The sequence below is a fragment of the Carassius auratus genome, chromosome 32 (genome assembly GCF_003368295.1).
Source record: "Carassius auratus strain Wakin chromosome 32, ASM336829v1, whole genome shotgun sequence".
Classification (NCBI taxonomy): domain Eukaryota; kingdom Metazoa; phylum Chordata; class Actinopteri; order Cypriniformes; family Cyprinidae; genus Carassius; species Carassius auratus.
The window spans coordinates 25,255,566-25,279,512 of NC_039274.1; the positions used below are offsets into that span (position 1 = coordinate 25,255,566).

Consider the following 23,947-nt stretch of genomic DNA (forward strand, 5'->3'; position numbering starts at 1 on the left):
CACAATTGTCGCAAAACTCTATTATTTTGCAGTGGTGTGACGTGTGGTTGACGTATTTGACAGATCAAATCCGATTGGCTGTTGTGGTTTGAAGCCTTGGAGACGTGATGTTCATTGCTACCTGACTGTACTTGCTCTCTGTATGTATATATTATATATATCTTTATTTCACGGTCTCCCGAGTCTTTATAATGTGAATTAATCAGATAATGCAAATTGGTCCTCTAGCCGCGGGTTAAGAGAGTTTGAGTAACTTTAAAAGCAGTGTTGTTAGTGGTCAGTAGCCGCTGGCTAAACGCTAACTGCTAATGCAGAAATCACAGAGTTTGTCCAGTTCTCCTTCACTTTAATGATCGTCTTCAGAATTATCGGTTCAAATGCTTTATTTATAATCAAATGAATGATGCCAGTCTCTAAGAAGAGCCGCTTTAGTGTTTGTTTGAGACTGATTTGAGCTGCTTTAGCACCGCAGCTAACAGAGTCATTGTTCTCAGTGCAGCAGCAGCACACATCATTATACATTTATGATCAGTTTAACGTGACAGATAAGTTTGTGAATAAGACCTCAACATATAGCTTTGACTAAATGATGGTTGTGCATGTAAATATGCTTAATATATACATATGAATGCATCTACTATCTACATTATGGTTTATGTTATATATATATATATATATATATATATATATATATATATATATATATATATATATATATATATATATATATATATCCATGCATGCATGCCTATGGTGATTTTTCTATATTGCTCTGCTTCTCTAGAATGAAGATCTGAAGTGGATGTGAATATGGATGCAAAGCACAAAGACTGTTTCAGATCTACAAGAAATTAATGAAAGGTAATTTTGGCTCATAGATGAGTTCTGTAGGACATGGCCTGTTTTTAAATAATTTCTGTCAGATTGTATTATATTGTGTTGTCTAGGCTTTTTCTAGAATGGTTTTAATGTTTTTGAAGCAGTGCAACTAACATTATCAGTCCTTTATTATCTCACAGGCAATGTGTGCAGTTTTCTCTCATACTGTGTTTTTTTTTTCACAATCAAAGATAATGTCTATCTTATGTATTGGTTTGTCGTATCTACCATGTTTTCCGAACAAAATCTTTTTTTAAATCTACAACAAATACATTTTTTAATATAGCTTATCTGCTAGATTTATTGTTAAATTAGTTTTTGAAATTACTGTTCATTTTAATACTGTGTCCAGTAGCCTAGTTAACAATGCAACTGCAATATAGCATGCAAATTTATTTATTTATTTAAAGATTTAACAATGCAATTGTTGGGTTTAAGATTAATGCTGAATTATGGTGTTCAAATGAACAGTAATTCTGAAAGCTTATATAATATTTTAGTTTTTCTTTTTTCTTTGTTTTTAATGAAACCACGTGTACATAGTAAATGAATTAGTTGTAGATATTAGAAACTAGACTGATTCCACTCAAGTGTGTAAACACTGTGAACTCTGCATTTTCAAAACTTTCATTGCTTTGTTTGTTTGAGAGATCAGACCCACATATTAATGTCTGGCTCAACCAATAAAGTGATGATTTGTCACATGATTTGTTTATGCAATTCCTTTAAATGTGCTATGCATGATTAATGAATTGTGCTTTGATTCAGAATGAAGAGGTTGTCTATCAGCTTCTTTCGTAATGTCAGCCGTGTGTGCTTCTCTGCAGGGACACAGGAGCGTCTGAGCTCGTACTGCGAGATGTGACAGGATGCTGAACCATCACTGCAGAAGGAACCCAGAGTTACAGGAGGAGCTGCAGATCCAGGCGGCGGTGGCAGCCGGCGATGTCTACACCGTCCGCAAGATGCTGGAGCAGGGCTACTCGCCCAAGATCAGAGACGCCAACGGCTGGACGCTGCTGCACTTCTCTGCAGCGAAGGGCAAGGAGCGCTGCGTGCGCGTGTTCCTCGAACATGGAGGTAAAGGGTCTGGGTTTTATGACGGTATCAAGATCTGATTTAAAGCATCAGTTGGTACGAAAATCTAAAACGACCTGCCTAGTTTAAGAGTTATTAAAAACTGGGGTTGGTTTGCTCTACTTGACTCTTAAAAGAATAAGTCATCATTCACTCAGGCTCTTTATTATTGTCCTTACAATGTGAAATAGTTAATAAGCTTCTTTTTTCCACACAATGAAAGCAGATGGTCATTTAAACTGCCACGGTCCAAAAGGGACAAACAAGCATCATAAAAATTAGTGTTTTGGCTTCCTTTTTGTGTGTATCAATCACGATTTAATTGTAAATATGATCATGCGAATTTGATTTCACTTACTTTTCACAAAGATACCCAGTTTATGATAGTGCTATTTTACTCCCTTGCACTCTATTTAGGTTCCCTATCTTGTCATCTTTTATTGCTTGAAACACTAAACTGCTATTGTGCCTTTTAGATAGACACCGCTGCTCTGTTATGTTCATGTCTAGACGTTAGGGGGCGCTATAAAACAGGGCTATGTTTGTCGAAACATCTGTAGATAGAATGATCCACAAACAAGTGTTTAATTTTGCAGCTGCGAGGCCATCTGTACTGATTCAGATGCATAAATGCACAACGACTGTAATCAGAATAATCAGTAACATGATGTAGTGCTTTGATTAATATATAGTAACATTATGTAAATGATGTAAGTGTTTGCACACTGTGCCTCTACACAAGCTAATTATACACACCAAACCTCTTTATATAAGTCATGATTGCACATATCATCGAAAGTTTATAAATATCCTAAAAATAACTTAATAATATAACTTTAAAATCGTGATTTTTTTTTTTTTTCTTTTTTTTTTCTTTTATCCAAAAGTCATTGAATTTACTGTAGTCTATATAAATGTTTCAAGTTATGTTCACACATAATGTAACATATTTCATATAATTTCTCTGTACAAGGGCAAATTCTGTAAATGGGTTTCTGTATACTTCAGTCACAAATTACTTTGAAAGCAATTGATTCGATCTTGGACATTCTTTCTTCAAAAACCGTTGGAACAGAATTATTAAAGTTTAGCTGGCTAATCATTCTTACGAATAATTATAATCCACAGTTTAGTTATATAAAGTATCTTAAGTCAATTTTCCAATTTTCAATTATAAGATAATGCGTTACCGATTATAATAATTTATTAATGTATTTTATTAATATATTTTAATTCATATAAAAATATATATATTATTTTTATTATGCATTCGTAATGCATTTATTATTTGATTAATTTTTATACACCATTTAAAGAGTTTAACATTTGAAGTACGTTCTAAAATGCTCTCACTGCAACAAAAAGAAGAACAAATAAATGCATTTTTATATTTGCTTATGTAATAATTATAGCAAGCCCTTAATAAATATTAGATTGAATTACATGTATATATTTAGCAGACGCTTTTATCCAACCTTGCACTCTCTAATGCAATGCTTTACCACTTCAGGAACACAAATATAAATGCATTTATTTTTTTTTGTCTTGGTTGTCAACTTACCTTTATTTATGTAGGGCTTCATACAATACATCATATTTGAAAGCATCTTCACAGTAATGAAGTAATGAGTTTGATTAGGTTTTCAGTGGAATGAGTTCAGTATTGTCGTGTGTCCGTCTCTCCAGCGGATCCCACCGTGAAGGATTTCATCGGAGGCTTCACCGCTCTGCATTACGCCGCCATGCACGGTCGCGCCCGCATCGCCCGCCTCATGCTGGAGTCCGAGTACCGCAGCGACATCATCAACGCCAAGAGCAACGACGGCTGGACCCCGCTGCACGTGGCGGCTCACTACGGCCGCGACTCCTTCGTGCGTCTCCTCTTAGAGTTCAAAGCCGAGGTGGACCCGCTCAGCGACAAAGGCACGACGCCGCTGCAGCTGGCCATCATCCGCGAGCGCTCCAGCTGGGTGCGCATCCTGCTCGACCACAGCGCCAACAAAGACATCCAGAACGGCTTCTTGCTGCGTTACGCCGTCATTAAGGGCAACCACTCGTACTGCCGCATGTTCCTGCAGCGCGGAGCGGACACTAACCTGGGCCGGCTGGAGGACGGCCAGACGCCGCTGCACCTGTCGGCCCTCAGAGACGATGTGCTGTGCGCTCAGATGCTGTACACGTACGGAGCCGATACTAACACCAGGAACTACGAGGGCCAGACACCTGTGGCTGTTTCTGTCAGCATGTCTGGCATCAGTCGGCCCTGTCTGGACTTTCTGCAGGAGGTCACAAGTAGGTTCACCCTCTCTTTAATGTTCATAAGTGGATGTTTTGATTGGATGGTAATTTGGCACAAATATTAGGGAGGATCTCAGTATTTTATATGATAGTTTTGTCTCTGATCATTTAGCACCACCAACAATTATGTACAAAAACACATGTAACTTTTAAGCCAGTTGAACCTGAAACTTCAAACTCTGATTTTCATGTGACTATATTTGTGCGCTGTTGCAAAAAGGTGGAAGTTTCCAGTAAATTTTGGAAACCTTTCAGGATTATTCCAGGAATATTTTGAGGAAATGTTCCACCCCTTTGTAACCCTAGTTTTGAGTCTTCTTTTCACATTCAGACATAAGTTATATTTAAAAATGTACCATTTTTGGAGTTTTCAAGTAAAATGAATTTTGAAACCGTAAGGTGACGATCTAAAACGTCAGAGATAATTACAAAATACGCTTTCATAACACTATATTAGATATCTAAGCTTAATTTCACATTATAATCAAAGTGACATTTTTGTTCGTTCGCTAACTTTGTTTCTGTCGTCAGTTTTCTTGAGTTTTTAATTACCTTTTGTAGTGAACACCTTTCTGCTAGAATGTTTTGTTTTATTTTTATTAGGGCTGGGATAAACGATTATTTTTTTAAACGATTCATCTAGCGATTATTTTTTCGATGCATTGATTAATCTAACGATTAATTTTTTCAGACCGATTCGATTTCGATTATCTCCCCATTAATTGACTACTAACAATTTATACATGTTGGTTTACATATCTGAATGAAAAAAAAACATGAATTCCTTAACATTGCAATATGTTTATTGCTCTTAAAATTACAAAATAAAAGACGGACTAAGAATGCATTACTTTGCACTTGTATAGAGATAGCATTCAATAAAACCTTGAAGCCTTGAAAACACATAGCTTACTGAAACAAGCTTACTGAACACATAGGGCCTAGCTTACTGAAAAAAAGTTATTTCAGATGAAAATAACAACTTGATGTCTAGCATTCAATAAAGAGGTCACCCAAAATACTTGTTTAGAGCAATTGAAAGAATACAGTACCCAATGTAAACTTGAGGGCTTTAACCTAATACAGAGAGTGCTTTTCCAAAAAAAAAAAAATAAATAAATAAAAAAAAACTGTGGGAGCCAGCAGCCTGTCATGGAGAAGAAAAAAAATCTCGGAATGTTCCACGTGAAACTTTGGCGTTCCGCCCTTTTTCTTTCATGTCTAATGATTTCAAGTATCCCAGAGTGCAGTCTGGACGATGGGGCGGGGCGACACGTTGGGGCGGAGCGACACGTGTCGCCCCGCCCACCTCAGCGGTTATTGGTTTATGATTAAGATGAGCTTATTGGTGTACAGATGAGTGACGATTTTACAGCTTATTGGTATAGAGAATTATGACGCTATTAGCAGGATTGGAATGCGGAAGTAAACACTAAGATGAATAAACTTTTAATATAAATTAAAAAGTGAATATACATGTTGTGTTTTTGCATTTATTGTTGCATTTCCACAACATCCTGTATAAATACAAAGAGTTTTGGATTACGACGAACAGAATAAAAATAAATGGTCTACTCCCTCAATGGCTGTAGTGTAGACGCTACCTCGGCATTACTCGCTGGTTTGAAAATGACACGGCAATATTATGCGAAGTATGGTTATGTAGATAGTCATGGAGTAGGCCTACCTTGATTTATATATTCAAATAATATATACATACATATATGTGTGTGTGTGTGTATATTTATATATATATATATATATATATGTGTGTGTGTGTGTGTGTGTGTGTGTGTGTCGTGTGTGTAACAAATTGTCACCAGTCTCTGAACGTCACCAATAATATTCTGAACATTCCCTTGGCCCCTACGAAAATTTACTATGGTTCTGCTACAGTAACTATAGTAAAACTATGGTGTTTTTATAATTACAGCTCACAGTAATTAATGTGCCAACAAATATTTTTACTACAATAAATCCGTGGTTACTTTTTGCAAGGAAGGAACTATACAGGTTCTAAAGAACTTGCCCAAAAACACTTGTTACTTTCTGTTATTTGTTTTCTGAACTGCACTACTGAAAACCTCATTAATCCTCACAATCCTGTCACAACTAAACTAAGAATCCATTATGAGCAATGCATAGCAAATCATGTTATCATCAAATATGAGAAACCTTAAAGAATGATAGACTGATGTAAATGACTGAAACCTGTTGTCATGCACGTGTTTTCCATAGCTTTTTTATTAAAACATTATACAGTGCAAAGTTTAACTTTAAATTACTTCAATTAATAATCAAAACCAGTTGATCTCAGCCCATTCTCTATTTCCCTTCAATGAACTTAACACACAAATGTGTTTCATGCCGCAAAAAAAAAAAAAAAAAAAAAAAACAGTCCTTGGAACAAAATCCTGTGTAAACAAAAGCCCAGAAGATCACCACGCCGGTCTCTTCCCTGTACCCTGGTGGGTTAAACTTAAAAAAGGGCTCTGCACTGCAAGCGTTCCCTGATGCTGTACATCCGTCTGAACTCGTTCCGGTCAGGAGACAGGAGGACAATTCTTCCAGTTGGCCACAACTTATAGTGTAAAGACAAAATACATGAAAGATAATAATAATAATACAAAAAAAGTTTAACAGCCCTCTACTACAAAATTCAATTGGAGAATGAGCATTAAACAGGGAAATCTTACTGTCTAGCCAGGCAAACTGTGCCGCTTTCCGAAAAACATCGGAGCACATTCTTAACCAACTGCAAACCAGAGAAAGTGTCAAATATGCAGAGTCACCCGCCGACAAAATAACTTCCCTGAGGATTTCCAGGGGAAGCTGTTGAATCAAAAACATACATAGGTTTATTTATATATGTATATAAAAGTTATTAAACATTATATAAACACTGAATACAGACAACCTTGGTTTAAACAAACTCTCATTAAAAACTCTAGATTGTTGTCACAACTGCATACTCATTCTTTTATAATAACACTAATAAAATGTTAATATATACAGTACTGTGCAGAAGTATTAGTGTTAGTATTTTCACATTGAAAAAAAACTGTTTTAAGCCAATTATTTATATCTTTTGCTGTTGTGTGTCAGTAGGATATATTAGTTTACATTTCCACACATTCATTTAGCCATTAATTGTAATAATCCAGTGAGATATTTGTATGCATGATCCACATGAAGATCTTTTACATTGAATATAAATATTTCTATCTTATATGGTGAACAAAATCCACATAAGATCGCAAACAGAAGTTATTTAAAAAACTTGCTGCTGTCTGAAAATGAATTAAGCTGAAATGTTTTTAAATGTCTTTGATGCTGATGTTAACTGATAGTTATATATTAAATAATCCACTCTCTTTCATGTAGCAACATTCAAACAGCTACATACATTTGCGGAGTAAAGCTGTCCAGGAGAACAGAACACCACCACCTCCTGATCATGTCATCCTGAAAAATAATAATAATAATAATATACAAACAAAAATCATGCATGTCTGTTCAAATAACTTGACAAATGTGATGCCATCTCTGTAAAATCGAACCTATGAACTAAAGCCATGTACAGAGTGTACTGTTACAATCCACAAAGAACAATAAAATGAGCAATTTATAACAATTATTAACAATAATTATTCAAATTGAACGTACCATGGATAAATAAATGATCGAACATCGCATTTCATATTATAAGATATTCACACAACCACTTTTACTCACCTCAAGCAATCAACGGAATAGCGTTATTACTCTGCTGCTGTAGTTGCCACCGATCTGTTTGTTTCAACTCAAACTGCCCCTGCTGGCTCGGAGGAAAATGTAAAAGGCGGGGAAAACAAATATGGGCGGGGCGACACGTGTCGCTCCGCCTCGAAGTGTCGCCCCGCCCCATCGTCCAGACTGCACTCTGGGGTTACTCAATGATTTTGGTTAATATGGACGAGGGAGAGAGAGAGAGAGAGAGCAAGACAGCTCTCGTGTAGTTTGAAGACTGTGAGTGCGCGAGCCGCGTGAAACTTTGGTGTTTCGCCCTTTTTCTATCGTGTTTAATTATTCTGATTAATATGCACAAGGGAGAGAGAGAGCAAGAAGCGCTCGTGTTGTTTGAAGACTGTGAGTGCGCGCGCAGCCTGGACTCGCCCTCGTACGCGCCCTCTCGGGCACAGCGATCAATTAAGGATTTGACAGCCGCCAAAAAAAAAGATAAATGCAGAAAAACCCCTGGATTGGTTATATAACGTTGGACAGAATGTTGATCCGACCATTGCGTATATTCAGCGCACATAAGGTAAACGTTTTGAAAACGTTTTTTAGAGAAATAAAAACACGTCGACGAATCGATACGCATATTTTGCGTCGACGTCATCGATGACCTCGACGCGTTGTCCCAGCCCTAATCTTTATCTATTTAATTTAGTTCAAGAAAAAGCTTCGTTCAGCTCAACTAAACTTAACTTTTAGCTTCTAACTTTTAAAGTCAAATTTAAAGCTGTAAAACGTTAGTATTTATCATAATATATTCAGCATAATTTATATATAAAAAAATTCATTCTTATACAAACTTTTTATTTGAAAAAAAAACATTCTATGAAACAACATATTGTGTTTTAATGACAATAATGAATGAACTTGCTTTAGTACCTGTTTATCATATCATATTTTACAGGCATAATTCTATATATTTAGATTTATAACAAATAGAATTAGAATTTAATTTCAAATATTAGTAAAAAGGTATTAGGGTACAGTAATGAATTGGCATGCCGTAATTTAATATATTTGTAACAATTTATTATTTTACAATCTTTTTTACAAAAAAAAAAAGAACAAATTAACTTGATTTAGTGCCTCATAACTTTATATATTTTAGTGACAATATTTTTAAATTTTTAACCACAGTAATGAATTAGCTTGCTGTCGCACATTCTAAAACACTCATAAATCGTTCCAGTTAATATTACAGATACATGTTAGAAAAGAGCTCCAATCGAGTCTAACAGGAAGCTTTTAAACTCCAAGGGTTAACAGCAGGGGATCATCAGAGGAGCTCATATTCCCTCTTTTCTCCAGAAAAAAGTCAAATCTGACGCAGAGCATCTGTAAGCTGAGCAATGGGCGAGTGAACGGCGTTAGAGAACAATAGTCCGTCTGAGGAGTCAGCCGTGTTACCTGAAGCTCTAATGATCAAGTACACTTCACCATCTCAAAGCCACCTGTCGCAGACATTTACTCGCTGTCAGCTCATTCAGAGAGATCTCCTTTCACCTTGATTATTTATTAAAAAAGCTGTGTTTACATCAAGGACTCTGAGAGCATGACTTCATGTCTTGAAGAGAGTGACGGTGCGCTACGTGAGAATACGCGCTGATTTCACTTGTTTCTGTGCTGTCACCTGTAGTTGAGAGCTTTTGCTAAGGCATGGAGACCGACAGAAGACAGGGGCTGCAGATGGCCGTCTCCAGCTCTCTGTAGTGGTTTTCCCAGCTGGATTCATTAGTGTGCCACAGCCTGTGCTATATTGTGTTGGGACTGGAAAACCGGCTCATTAAAACTGATAACTCTGTGCACCGGGTTCCTGCAACTCTCCTACAACTCTATCATTTAAGATAAGAAATGGACAAAACGGGTTTTCGTGTGTGTGTGTGTGTGTTGTCTGTGCTGATGTCTTTTTTTCCAATGCCATTTTTTGTCTCTTTAACCATTTTAATTAAATCTCTGTTTTTTTTGTTGCTGTACATATAAGATGTCTATGCAAATGTAGTTTTATATGCTCCTTTTTTTAAATAACAGGCACTCTTATTATTATACGTTTGCTTATTTAATTTGTTTATATATTTCACTTGTTTTTTTGTTTTTTTTTCAGAAGCAGAATATTTTTTCATGCTCCTTCTAAAAAATGACATCCTCTTTGTGCCAGATTTCTATATTATTGCATACATAGATATGTATTGCACATATGTATTTCCTGTGCTTTTTTTTCTACCCTAATATCTTATAATGTTGGTAAAGTAATTTTTCAAAGCCATTTTTCTCTTTTCTTACCCTTTTCAAACCCAAATCAGAACAGTGTGAAGAATCGTATAATAAAACATAAAAAATACAATACAATAATAAATAAAAGAAACGTGATAATCAGCAACATTAAGCAGATTTTGAAAGAAAAGTCTGTTTTGGCTTCTTAAAACAAGCAAACGCTGGGAAATTTCTCATTTCACCTGTAGTTTTTAATTTGTATCACCTTAATTTAATTCACAAAGCTGATAAAAGAGTGCCTGTCCTTCTTGCTTCATAAATCAGCTTTAAACTATTATTTTGAAATTCCTTAAACATCATGAACTCAAAGCATCTTGAGCTTGACTAGTGTTCGTTTCATGCCATCACTTTCATTTAGGTTGACTTATGTGATGCCAATACTCCTAATGTTGCATTAGACGGTAAATTGCTGTCTGTCTGATGAGTTTGGTGCTTCTGCACACACTCTGGGAGTTCATTTATTCAGTGTATTTAATGTAAGACACATAATAAAGTACCCTTCCAAGTCAGTTCCAGGAGACAAATGTTGGCCATTAGTAGATTTTATTAAAAGTTTATATGATATCTTTTAGACTGCAGGCACAGAAATGCTGGTCACACAGGAATGCATTCAGATTTGTTTAACCTGACACTCGTTGTGTTTCAGGGCAGCCCAGGACTTTGCAGGATCTGTGCAGGATAAAGATCCGGCAGTGCATCGGCCTGCAGAGCCTGAAGTCTCTGGAAGATCTGCCCATTGCCAAGGTCATGAAGGACTACCTAAAACACAAGTTCGACAGCGTTTGACAGAAGCCCAGCCACTGGTTTCTGTAGGATCCCTTAAGACTATGCAAACTGGAAACCTCTGGGAACAAGTGCAGTGTTTTGTGCTGTGGATCGGGGAGCACTGTAATGGCCATGTTGACTCGTTCACCGAAGGAGAAATTCATGACCCATGAGAGACATCTGATTTGTACCAAATATGGTTTTTGTTCTTAAATCCGACAGACAGCCTTTCTAAGTATTTGACTTTTTCTATCGGCTAAATTCTCAGACAAGGCAAAGATAAAACCTTTTAAGCTATCAGGAGAAATTGGCAAGTAATCAGGTCGCCCTCATAAAAATATGCATGTGCTACTGTTATTTTTTTTCGTGGAGAAATCATAATTTCAGCCCATTGGGTCATTAACCCTTTGTTGAGAATCCAATTCGTTTGTATTGAAAAGCGCACCAAAAACCCCACAGGCTCTCGGTTTGTTTGTTTTTTAAATCTCATTTAATTTAATATTTGTATTTAAAAGCTGTCGATATCAGAGGTGCTTGGCTTTAGTTTCCATTTAAAGGTGAAGAATAAGTCTAGTTGCGAGAGGTGCATTACATGCATCCATCATTAACAAACTTTCTGTAAATATTTGTGTCATATGTACAGCAGATATTTTTAGACTATTTAAGCGTGTGTTTTGGGGGGGTTTGTGACCTGTCGACGGGCTTCGATGTGGGAACGTCCGGACTTCTGGGATAAAATGGAAAATAAGTGATGCTTAACCGAGGCCATCATTGTCTTGTTATTATGCACATGAGAAATCTCTTAAGGGTTTTTATTTTTTCCATAATATATAATGATTTGAAATGCACTTAATTTGTTTTCTACTAAATATAAGCATTAGTCAAAGTTCTGTGTAGCATTAAGTTTATTCAGTTCATTTGGCACCACTTTATTTTCGATCTGTCCCCATAAAATCAGAGTCAAGTCAAGTTCCTCTTGACTATTTTCTCCAATCCGGTTCGAACCCTAGCTGCCTTTACTTCCGTCCGTGACGCAGGACAGCTACAGCATCTCACCACATCACGAACACCGTTCAAGTGCATTAAAGCGGCCAGCCACAACATTTCAATGATTTCTGTTTCTAGTTGAGTTTAGGGTGTTTGTTGGGACTGAACGCATCTCTGGACGGCCACAATGTATTCAGAAGCAGGACGGATTTGAGAGCCAGGGAATGTTTTTGGGATCTGTCTTCACTAATCGGAAGTCTTCCACAGCTTCAACTACTGAATGTATATAATCTGCTGTTTCACATGTACATGTGTGTGAATAAATGGATCTTATTGCTGTATTTGAAGCAGGAAGTGTGCCGTGTCCATCGATTTGCAACCATTTTTCTAGAGTTTGATGACTTTCGAATAAAATGTCTGCGATTTTAAAATATGCCGATTTCACTGAATTCGTTGTTTATTTGGTAATCGTATGCGGTCATTGAAATCATTACTTTTCACTCCAGTATAATCAGTCCTAAAAAACTGTTAATAATCACTGGCTGCTTTAAGATCATTTTACAAGAATCTTGCAGGTAGGACTCAAAATCAAATGAATATTCGCCCTATTTATCCATTTTAAATGTTTGTGATTGTTAACAGAATTTAGTGACTTGTTTGTTTTTCAGCCGACGTCACGAATCCTTGCTCTATCGGCGTCTTCATCTTTTTTTATACCTGCCTCTGTTTGGAATGTAATGTCACTTTTAATGAACCCCAAAAAAAAAAAATTTGTATAAAACGTTTGTATATCCTGTTTTACTCAAACATGCATCGGATCACAGGAGTAAATGAGATGCAAATGGCATTTCACTTCATCTTCTAGCTTTCTGTGGAATAGTGTAAATAACCAGAGTCATTATGTATATGCATTATATTATTAATGTTTTCTTTGTTAGTGCAAAAACAAACGCCACCCGCATTATCAGTTCACCCATATTAAAAAGTAGCTATAAGAAATGTAAGGAAACTTCTCATTTCCGCTTTACACATTTTCTTTTATTTGTTTTATTTATTTATGCTTTTGCATTCTGACAAACAAGTCGAAATCAAGTTATTTCTTTATTTTTACATTTATTCATGATGCATGAATTCATTCATTCATCATTTAGCATTTGCTATTGATAAATCAGTCACTGTTTTGATAAGATAATATAGCATGTTTTTTGTTTGGGTTATGAAATTAATAAAACTGTGTTTTCCAAGTCTGGAAATGAATGCAAAGTCCTGTGCATTTCTATAGTGAAGTTAAATGTTTCTAGCGATGCTTAAAACCCTTCTCCAGGAATCACAGAGGAAACTGCACTGATGGTAAGGTGTGGGAAGCCTGTTTGATGCTTGGATTCGTGTTTTCCCAGGATCTCAGGCCTCCCAAACCAAAGCTCTGGCGACACTTGAGAGTAAAGCTCATCCTGTGCCGCGTCATCATGCACCTAAAATAAAAACGCAGCTTTTTCCAGAGATCCCAGTGTATTGTTTACTCGTGAACGCCTGATGTTTTGTTTGGAAGTGATCTCTCTTACCCTCTCGTTTTTCCAGGAATGCCGTTCTGAAATCAAAAGGTTTCTGCTTTCCTGCTTCTCTTGAGCCGAGCCCGTGCCAGAGCTCAGCAGTGACCTAAGAACGCAGTCATATATTTGTGCATCCCTACCACAAAAACACAGGCCGCTCTCATTTATCGAATCACAGGTAACATTACAGGATAAAACAATGGCATCTCTCTGTAGGCCGTGTTTCCTTGCAGACATGCAGAACAATGCAGCTATTGTTGGTGGTCCTGCCGGATGGATGGTGTCCTCGGCCGGGCCGCAGGTTTAGGGAAACTCCTTCTATCTGTGCGGAAGAGGACACGTCCATTTGAATGTGTGGGCCTTCTGGAACTGAGTGGCGGTAGCAAACAGGAGGCCACACAAGGAAATATGCAAAGCACGCTCAACAGTGCTTTATGTGTCTTGGATGTGTAGGAAGAGGCGATTACTGTAAAGGTCATTAGGCTTTTTTCTAAAGTGTCAGTCTATAGCATGCTGATGTTGACTTTGATTGATTGATTTAACAAATACAGTTGTTTTTGACTAAGGTAAGCATCACTATTATATTGCTCATATTTAGGGTTAGTGATCCGAGCACCAATAAACATGAAACTTTATGCGTTTAACTTGAAAAAGTGAATAAAAATGCTGTACAATCCGCGCGTCAAACTGTTTGCATTATTAAAATCCCATGTTCTGTTTCCTTCCTGTATCCGTCTTTTGAATATTTGCAAGCAGGCTGGGTGATGTATTTGATTTTCTTTTTGTTTTTGTGTTGAAAAATCACAGATTCAGTATTCGGTAAATTCATCATAATCAATGAGCTGTTTGTCTCTATACGTTTCATGCAAAGTGAAACCAGCCTACTTGGAAACAGTAAATGGTTTTACAAAAGCCAGACAGAAGAGTCAGTTATATAAAAAATAAATCAATTCCCAATGCAATTGCGTTAACAATATTTGCATAAGTGATTTTAACTTTACTTATATAAAAAGTGATTGATAAAAATACTTGTATGTAAATATTGTAATTCCTTATAGTAATGTAATTATACACAAGCATGTACACACTTCTATAGATGTGTATATTTTTTTATTTTATTAATATTTCTCCCATTCTTGTAGCTATTACACGCATCTAAATTTTATAATTTTAGAGTTTACAATAATTCTGAAATTCAACCCAAAGATTTTTTTTTACTATTTATTTTCATTTAATTGTACATAAATACACATGTACACTTGTTTTTTAATGGAAAATTATGTAAAAAAAAATTAGGTTTTTTATTTCTCTCTTTCTCTAAAGCTGTGTAGTTTACTCAACATTTCTCCCAGTGTCTCTTGAGCATCGGTATGTGCCACACACCGCAGGGTCACAAAGGCGTTTTTCCCCTGCTCATATTCCTCCACTCGCCTGTTCCGGTACCGTTTTTTTCTCAGGTCTTCATTTAGCTGCTGAAAGCCCAGACTGGGGCTCATGCGGGACGTGGCGGTGCAGAACGGAGTGAAAGGCCAGTAGAGAGAGTCCTTCCCTCCCTCTGGACCGCGGGAATAAAGGCCCTCGACCAGAGAGTTCGAGACCCGCCGGCGGCACACACTGTCGGCCTTTGTGCTCTCGCACCGGTGTAATGTAAAGCCCTCATTTTAAGAGAAGAGTACAGGTGCATCAGGAGAATGAGACCATAGAGACCATGTGACAACAGATGTGTGATTTAATAACAGCCGTCTGATGCTATGGAAACAGGGTCGACTGGAATGAGATTAAATCAATGCAAAACATTACAGTCATTAATCTTAGTGAATGAAAATAGCTACAGTTGTTCATTGTTAGTTCACAGAGCATTAACTAATGTTAACAAGCACAGTTTTTGATTTTAATAATGCATTAAAATAAATATTGGAAATAGCATTAACTAAGATTAATAAATGCTGTAGAATTATTGTTTTATCATTTAGAAAACATTGTGGGAATGATGCTTTTAAATGTTCTCGAGACTTCATTCATGGAACTTAATTTTTTTTTTTTTTTATGCATTTCTCAAGTCATTACCCAGCTAACAAAAATATGTTATGTGAATGCTTGGATAATGTTTCAGTTTAGTTATTTCTGAATGTCTTGGTTATGCGAACATTAAAGGAACATTCCATTTTATAATTTTTCAAACATTATGGGAATGTAACTTTTGAATGTTCTTGGAATGTTCATAATTTCCTTTATTCTGTGGTTTTAAAAACTTTGGTTATGCCATTTTCCTTCAACATGCTGGAACTTTAATTCAGCATCAGGTGGTCTTAGAGCTAATAAAAGCCCCAAACCCCTATAAAACTATTAAAACAGACCAGCCTAACTGGTTAGGCTGAGCTGGGAGACTAGTTACCCTAGTTAACCCCTTTGACTGGTTTAAGCAGCCTCTCTCCTGAAGGGTGGGTATTTATGACGCAGATGGAGTTTGTTCATTTTGTATTTATTACACTGCTGTCAGGACAGTATGTTGATTTAGAGTGATTAATTACAGATAAATAATGCTATGAAAAAATTCTGCAACTCGATTGTCCTCCCAGGAGAGCAATTCAAGTCTGAATAACTGCTTGCTTGTTTTTGAGAAATGGACTCAAAGACTTATTTTCAGAGATATGAAAATGAAACAAACTTTACATTATCTTCTAAAGCCACTTTTAGTAAGGTCTATCTATTTAGTAAGGAGTTTTCTATAGATAGGCCTAATACTAGTTTATTTTAAATACATATATGTATATATTATATATAGGCCTATGTTATATTTATATATTATTTATATATTAATACAAATTTATATTTTTAATCAGCTTATGTTTTTAATTCTTTTTTTTTTCAGTTGACTATGCGTTTTTGTTTAGGGGCTTTTGTGGGAAAATCTTGATGTGAAAATTTTGAATAGTTTTATTTAAATTATAATTTTAAATATATGCATATATTTTATTACGTTTATATATTAACAAATTTTTTTAATCAGCTCATTTTTGTTTTTTATTTATTTATCTGGAAATGATATAGGCCTAATCCATTTTTTAGGGGATTTCGTAGAGAAATCCTGATATAGGATTATGATTCTGATTAATTCATCAGCATATCATGTAATTAATTAGATTAAACATTGTAATTTTAATGAAATAAAATATTTTTATTACATGCTTAATCTCCTTCAGTTTAAACATAAATGTAGAATGTTCAGCCTGAACAAAAATCCCAAATCATTGGTCAGCAATGACAAAGTGCCTCCATAAATGATTATCTCAGCGTCTGAGATTAGAAGCAGTTTATCTGCTGGTTTGCGCAGACGGAGTGAGCAGAAGGGAAGATGACAGCTATGGGTGTAATGGTGTGTGTAGGCCTCTCGTTTAGGGTTTAGCTCATCAAGGTTTACATGCTCCTCAGTGCAGCTATAATGAGCACATGTGTTTCAGTTTAAGGGCTTCCATTCTTAAACCTGACTTCAAAATGACCATGATTTCCCATTCGAGCGCGTCCCATGTCGAGCTCCGGTGAACGTTTCCCATGAGCTGCCATGTCATCGCGCTCATGCCAAACCCATTGTTTTCTGGTTCTCGGCGAACACCGTTTTGTTCCCACTGGACGTGCTGACAAAATATCAAGTGACACTATAATTTGATCAGTATTCAATAAAAAGCTGGAGGGATTGACGGGCCGTGTGCTCTCGAGGGGAAAGCGCCACAGATCTGCCAGTGTTCAGTCAGACAGAGAGAGAACCGATCCAGAAAGCAGTACGTGCTCATGCACAGAGCTCCAGACGAACATGGTTCGGGTTTCCCACACAGTCAGAAGAGGTCCGGTGGGTTTTCTGTTGGAAAGCAGCAGGGTGAATAATCAGGGTCAGATAAAAACCCAAACTTACAAATGTTTGTACAAAGTATGTTCCCATTCAGTTTCTCCACAGGCTTTTTTTTTTTTTTTTTATGAATTCTTACACCAATTTGCTACATTACAGACATTTATTTAGAGTACAATGTATAATTGACTTCTTATATGTATACAATTCAATACAATTTGAAGCATATTGCAAAAGTGCATTGTTTAATGATATCAAAATGTAGTTTATTCAGAGAAGATTCCACTGTTGCCATGGAAACTCCGAATCAATAAAATATTTGGTGTGCTGTTAAGTAAACTGTCTTATTAGCAGAAACTTCAAATAAATACAGCTTTGGGTAACACAAGTTTCTCCTCCATCAAATTTCAGTGCAAATAACTTGCATGTAACACATTAAAGTAAATGTGAAAATTTGCAGTAGAAATAATAAAGTCCTTTTTTTGTGAAACATAGTCCAGTAATCTTATACAGCCTTTAAAAGTAAGTTTTAACACTGTAGCATCCCTACTACACACTCACAAACACACACAAATGTCAGTTTGCTCAGACTTTACTCACACTCAGGTCATCCAAGATGTAGATGAGTTTGTTTCTTCATAAGAACAGATTTAGAGAAATGCAGCATTGCATCACTTGCTCACCAGTGGATCCTCTGCAGTGAATGGGTGCCGTCAGAATGAGAGTCCAAACAGCTGATAAAAACATCACCAAAACAACACAGCGAAGGCAGTTTGGGTTTCATCAGCCATAGCCCTTTCAATGTTTACTTCTAACTCTTTAATAAGCAGTTTCATCTGTCAGATGCCTATTTATCTAGCTTGGGGGAATAATCTAAGTCGGTTCCATTACATCAGCTATCCTAACATATTTGTGCACTTCAGTCACAGAAGAGTAGCTAACATTGACATGGTGGCCGAGAAGGCTCACTTACTAGCTTCGTGAGGCCAAAAGTGAGATGTAAACAGTGTTCGCTCATTCACTCGTCTACATCAGAACAGCTCTTTTGACAAGGAGCCCTGCATGTAGTCACAATGCGGCTCAGTTCCCCGGCGTCTGGAGGCCGTCCCTGCGACACATTATCTAGCGGGCCACGTTTCAGCGCAGACCCCCATCAAACCACAAACCAGACTGAAGGGACGATGGCTGTATGACACGGTTAAATTGTGTCTTTTAACAAGATTTAAATGAGTAGTATAAGAAAACCTGAGAGAAAAAGGGGCTTGACCTCTAGACTATAGACTATGGTTTGGGACAGTGTTATTTTAGCAGTTTTGTTTTGATTTTAGTCTACATTTTAGTCATTTTGTCATGTGCTTTTGTCATTTTATTAGTAGTTTTTTATATTTATATTACTCTATAGTTGATTGTTTTTAATATTGTTTAAAATGGTTTTATATATATATATATATATATATATTATATTATTATTATTGTACTTAACTTTAGTTCGTTTTTATTTATTTATTTCAATGCATTTTTGCATTTAGTTTTTAACTATAAAGAATTTGAGCTTAAAATGACAGATTTTAATTTGGTTTTAAAAATAAAAGACAATTTTATTTAGTTGAGTTTCATTGCAATTAACATCTTCTTTTTTTAAGATAACTATAATAATATTGTTTGGAATTTTTATTTAAATTTTGTAATTTAAATTTGATTTTAAACAAACTATACAAAAAAAAAAATGCAGTGATTTGTGTTTTTTTTTTTCATGTGTTTGTCAAATTACTTATAATTCCCATTCCTGCCCTGTTTTTGCTTCCTATGTCTCTTGACGTTACAGACCTTGTCATCTCTGTCTGTGAGTATATCTTTATAATTCAGCCTTGAGAAATGCTTCTATTTTTTTTTTTTTTATTATTATTATTTTTTACAAAGCAAATTTTCAGCAGAACTATTTAAAGGAGAAGTTGAATTGAAAAATGAGTTTGAGAATGTGTCAGTGTTTGAAGTCTCTCTTTTTTACTTTAATGTCAGCAGGATGAGAGCTTTGCATCACAGGAATAAATAACATTTCAAAATGTATTCAAATAGCAGTTGTATTCATATTTCACAATATTACGGTTTCTAATGTATTTTGGATCAAATAAACGCAGCCTTGGTGAGCAGAAGAGACTTACAATAATAATAATGACTTATATTGATATTTAAAAATAATATTTTATCTTTAATCAACAAAAAAATGTGGCACAAAAATTTAGCAATTAACTGTTGCATGTTTTCTGAATCTGGCTTGTTGTTGTATTGCAGCCGCAAAAAGAAAAAAAGAAAAATGTGTGAGAGAATCTAATGCTGCAATTTCACAAAACTGTCCACATCCAGGTTATTTCATCAAGTATGAAACACGAGCCCAACTGGAGAAAACAAGCGATGACGGACGCTATATCTAAGGCTCTTTTGTTGGACAGTTTTCCCCAATACACTTGCAAATTGCTCTGATCTTAAACACAAAGCTCTCTCTCACTCGAGCAGCGATGGAGTAAACCTGCTGAGGGAGACGAGAGGTGCTGAGAAACGCCCAGGGTTTGGAGTCCGAGTCGACTTCAAAGAGCAGACGTGACAGCAGGCAAAGAGACCGAGAGAGACCCGTCAAAGAATCCTCCTCGAACCAGCCTGAAGTTACACTGACAAAAGAATTAAAAAAACGTTCTGTAGTAACAACTTTCACTCGGATATCACTAGTATATTTTAGTGCAAATAACTAGCATGTAACACATTAAAGTAAATGTGAAAAATTTGCAGTAGAAAGAATAAAGTACTTTTTGTGTGTTTGTTTTTTTGTGAAACATAGTCCAGTAATCTTATACAGTCTTTAAAAGTAAGTTTTAACACTGTAGCATCCCTACTACACACTCACAAACACACACACACACACACACATGTCAGTTTGCTCAGACTTTACTCACACTCAGGTCATCCAAGATGTAGATGAGTTTGTTTCTTCTTCAGAACAGATTTGGAAAAATGTAGCACTGCATCACTTGCTCACCACTGGATCCTCTGCAGTGAATGGGTGCCGTCAGAATGAGAGTCCAAACAGCTGATAAAAACATCACAATAATCCACAAGTAATCCACACCACTTCAGTCCATCAGATAATGTCTTGTGAAGTGAAAAGTTGCATGTTTTTAGGAAAGAGGTTTTAACTTTAAACCATCACTTCTGGTCAAAATACCATAATAATGCTTCCTCCAGCAAAAAAAAAAAAAAAAAAAAGTTTTGAACTGTTTTGGCTTGTAAACAGTGTTTGATCTTTGCATATTTCTCTCCTGATCTCCTGTTTTTATCAGCTATTTGGACTCTCATTCTGACGGCACCCATTCACTGCAGAGGATCCAAATAATCTAATGCTACATTTCTTCAAATCTGCTCTGATGAAGAAAAAAACTCCTCTACATCTTGGAGGGTGAGTAAAATTTCAGCTAATTTAAACAGGCGAAATATATAGTCATCATTAAATCATAAAAATAAAAAAAATTAAGACGCGAGGATAAGTAAATGATGAATGTTCACTTTTTGGTTTAGCTATTCCTTCCTTCAGAGGACATTTTTATATAAACAAGTTTCTACAGACACCCAGTCAACAACAAGAAAAAGCCCTGCCTCATTGCTAAAATGTTTTGACAAAAGAAACGTGAAACTCAGTTTGTATATAATCAGGTCTAAGTGACCATGAGTAAGTGATATTTACTCTATTTTCTCATGCATATTTTATGTCCGTATCACATTCAAAGTGGTTTGGCAAAAAATATACTTTTATGCATAGAACATAATAATCTGACGTGTGGAAACAGAGCTGCAACAGCTTTAACACAAATACACTCGATGACTGAATGTTAAATGACTTGTGTTGTTCCTTGATGACTAATGGGGAGTTTCTATGTTGTTCAAAACGGTGAAGAGCTGACCGATCAGATCAGGTTTGCAAGTCCTGACCGCGACCTTGTCATCTCATGGATGAAACGTATATGTAAGCATCACACAATCATCTAGAAAACATTCTTTTATTGCAAAATGAGCTTTAACTTTGTTTGTTTTCTTCAATGTGTATATGTGTAATGTCCACTACAAATGAGGATCGGTGATGTACTATTGCTAACATCATGCTTTTTGGTCATTTTAGGAGCATTTTACTCCCTCTGGAGTCTAAGGGTATTTTCGGGGCCTGGAAAAGTTTTTTCATGCTCTGACATTTGTGCTTTTTTTAGTTTCTTATACACATCTAAATGGCTAAAGTCTAGTCTCACTGTAATCAGCACAAACTGGGCTATAATAATATGTGAGCAGCATGTATGTACATTATTGTGTTTTTGAGAATAAATAAATAAATAAAAATTATATATATATATATATATATATATATATATATATATATATATATATATATATATATATATATATATATATATATATATATATGGTTAGTGAAAAACAAAAATGTTAAATCACTTGAATAAGGCAATAAAACAGATACAGAACATTGGTTCCCGGGACTTTTGAGAACTGGAGCTTGTAGCCTAGATTTGTTCTTTCTAAATGATGTGAAAATCATCTTGTTTACTCGCTTACAGAAAACAATATATTGACTTAAATTTTCTAAGACACTTTTTGTTGGTAAAAGTCATATGTGAGTAGGCGTCAACTATCATATCATTGTGATTTACACCTGAGAAGATAAAGGCCTGCATAATGAGCTGCATAATGAGCTTCATAATGAGCTGCATAATAAACTGCATAATAAACTGCATAATGAGCTGCATAATGAGCTGCATAATAAACTGCATAATGAGCTGCATAATGCGTTGCATAATAAGCTGCATAATGAGCTGCATAATGAGCTGCATAATGAGCCTCTCAGTCAGCTGTGTCACTGAGAGGGAGGAGTTACAAGAAAGAATGTGAGGACGAAATAAATGTATATCATTTTATGTTTGCAGGTTATTTAGAATTTATTTCATTATCCCACAACATAATTTAATATCAGTTAAGTTCAACAGTTTATTAGGAACAATCAAAGCTGACTTTCAAAGCTGATTTTTTTTTTCATCATTACTCCAGTCACACAATCCTTCAGAAATCCTTTTAACAATCTTATTTTCTACCAAAAAAAAAAAAAAAAACATTTATTTGAACATGGAAAAACTTTTCTTGACTTGATATATATGTATGAAAGGACAACCCATCCTTAAATCAGCCCACCGTTCTTTTACTAGCTCAAATCTGCCTTGTTCACGCTTCGCTGGACTAATTGGCTGTTTTTTATCTCCCCAAAACAAAGCTGGACCTTATCAATCCTGGTCCCAGAATATTATCCCATCAGCTTGTGTTTGCTTCGCTTTTATCCAGTATGTTTTGCAACAAGCCCGAGCCCTCTTCATCCTCATAAAGGCGACTGAAAAGGCTCTTTGTCTGGGCCTTTGAACACCTGGAGGGAGTTATCTTAGGATGACTGGTCCATGCTCCGTCCGTATCGAGCTCATGCCCGAAAGCCACTGCACTCATCCCTTCATATCCATCAGCTCAGTCAAGGCCACTGCAGAGATTCAACAAGTGTTTCCACTGGCAGGAAATTACTACTTTATTTATTTATAACAGTTCATACATTTTTATTAAATAGTTAATTTGATCTTTCTTAATACAAGTTATTAATATGCTTGATTATTTTGTATTAATATATGTGGGCTAGTAAGTTGCCTAGATATTTACATTTATAAATAAACTTTTACTTATTTGAATCATATTTATGGGCTGATATTTAGATTTATTAAATCATTTTTACTCATATTTGTGTGCAAATTAATGAACTAGATATTTGCATTATTATTATTATTATTATTATTATTATTATTATTATTATTAATAGTGGTAGTAGTATTGTTGTTGTTGTTGTTTGTTATTTCTATTTGTAAGTTAATACAATAACTACATATTTACATTTATTAATTGACTTTTACATATTAATTTGGGGGTAAATTAATGAACTAGATATTTACATTTATTATTTATTCATATCTGTGGGCAAATTAATGAACTAGATTTTTTAATTTATGAAATAATTTGTACTTATTTGTTATTCATATTTGTAGGCAAGTTAATGAACTAGATATTTGCATTATTATTATTATTATTAATAATAATAATAGTAGTAATAATATTGTTGTTGTTTGTTAGTCTTATTTGTGGACAAGATAATAAACTACATAATTTACATTTATTAATTGACTTTTACATATTAATTTGGGGGTAAATTAATGAACTAGATATTTACATTTATTATTTATTCATATCTGTAGGCAGATTAATGAACTAGATTTTTTAAATTTTTAAATCATTTCCACACATTTGTTGTTCATATTTGTGGGCGTGTTCATCAAATTGATATTTATATTTATTAAATAATTACTACTTTTCTATTAATATTTCTGGACAAGTTATTGAACTAGATACATTTAACGAA

General features: G+C 35.4%; 1 pseudogene; it reads left to right on the forward strand.

Annotated features, from left to right (window-relative positions):
* The first annotated feature begins 53 nt into the window (after positions 1-53).
* On the forward strand, positions 54-12,401 carry LOC113051922 (ankyrin repeat and SOCS box protein 7-like; annotated as a pseudogene).
* The last annotated feature ends 11,546 nt before the right edge of the window (positions 12,402-23,947 follow it).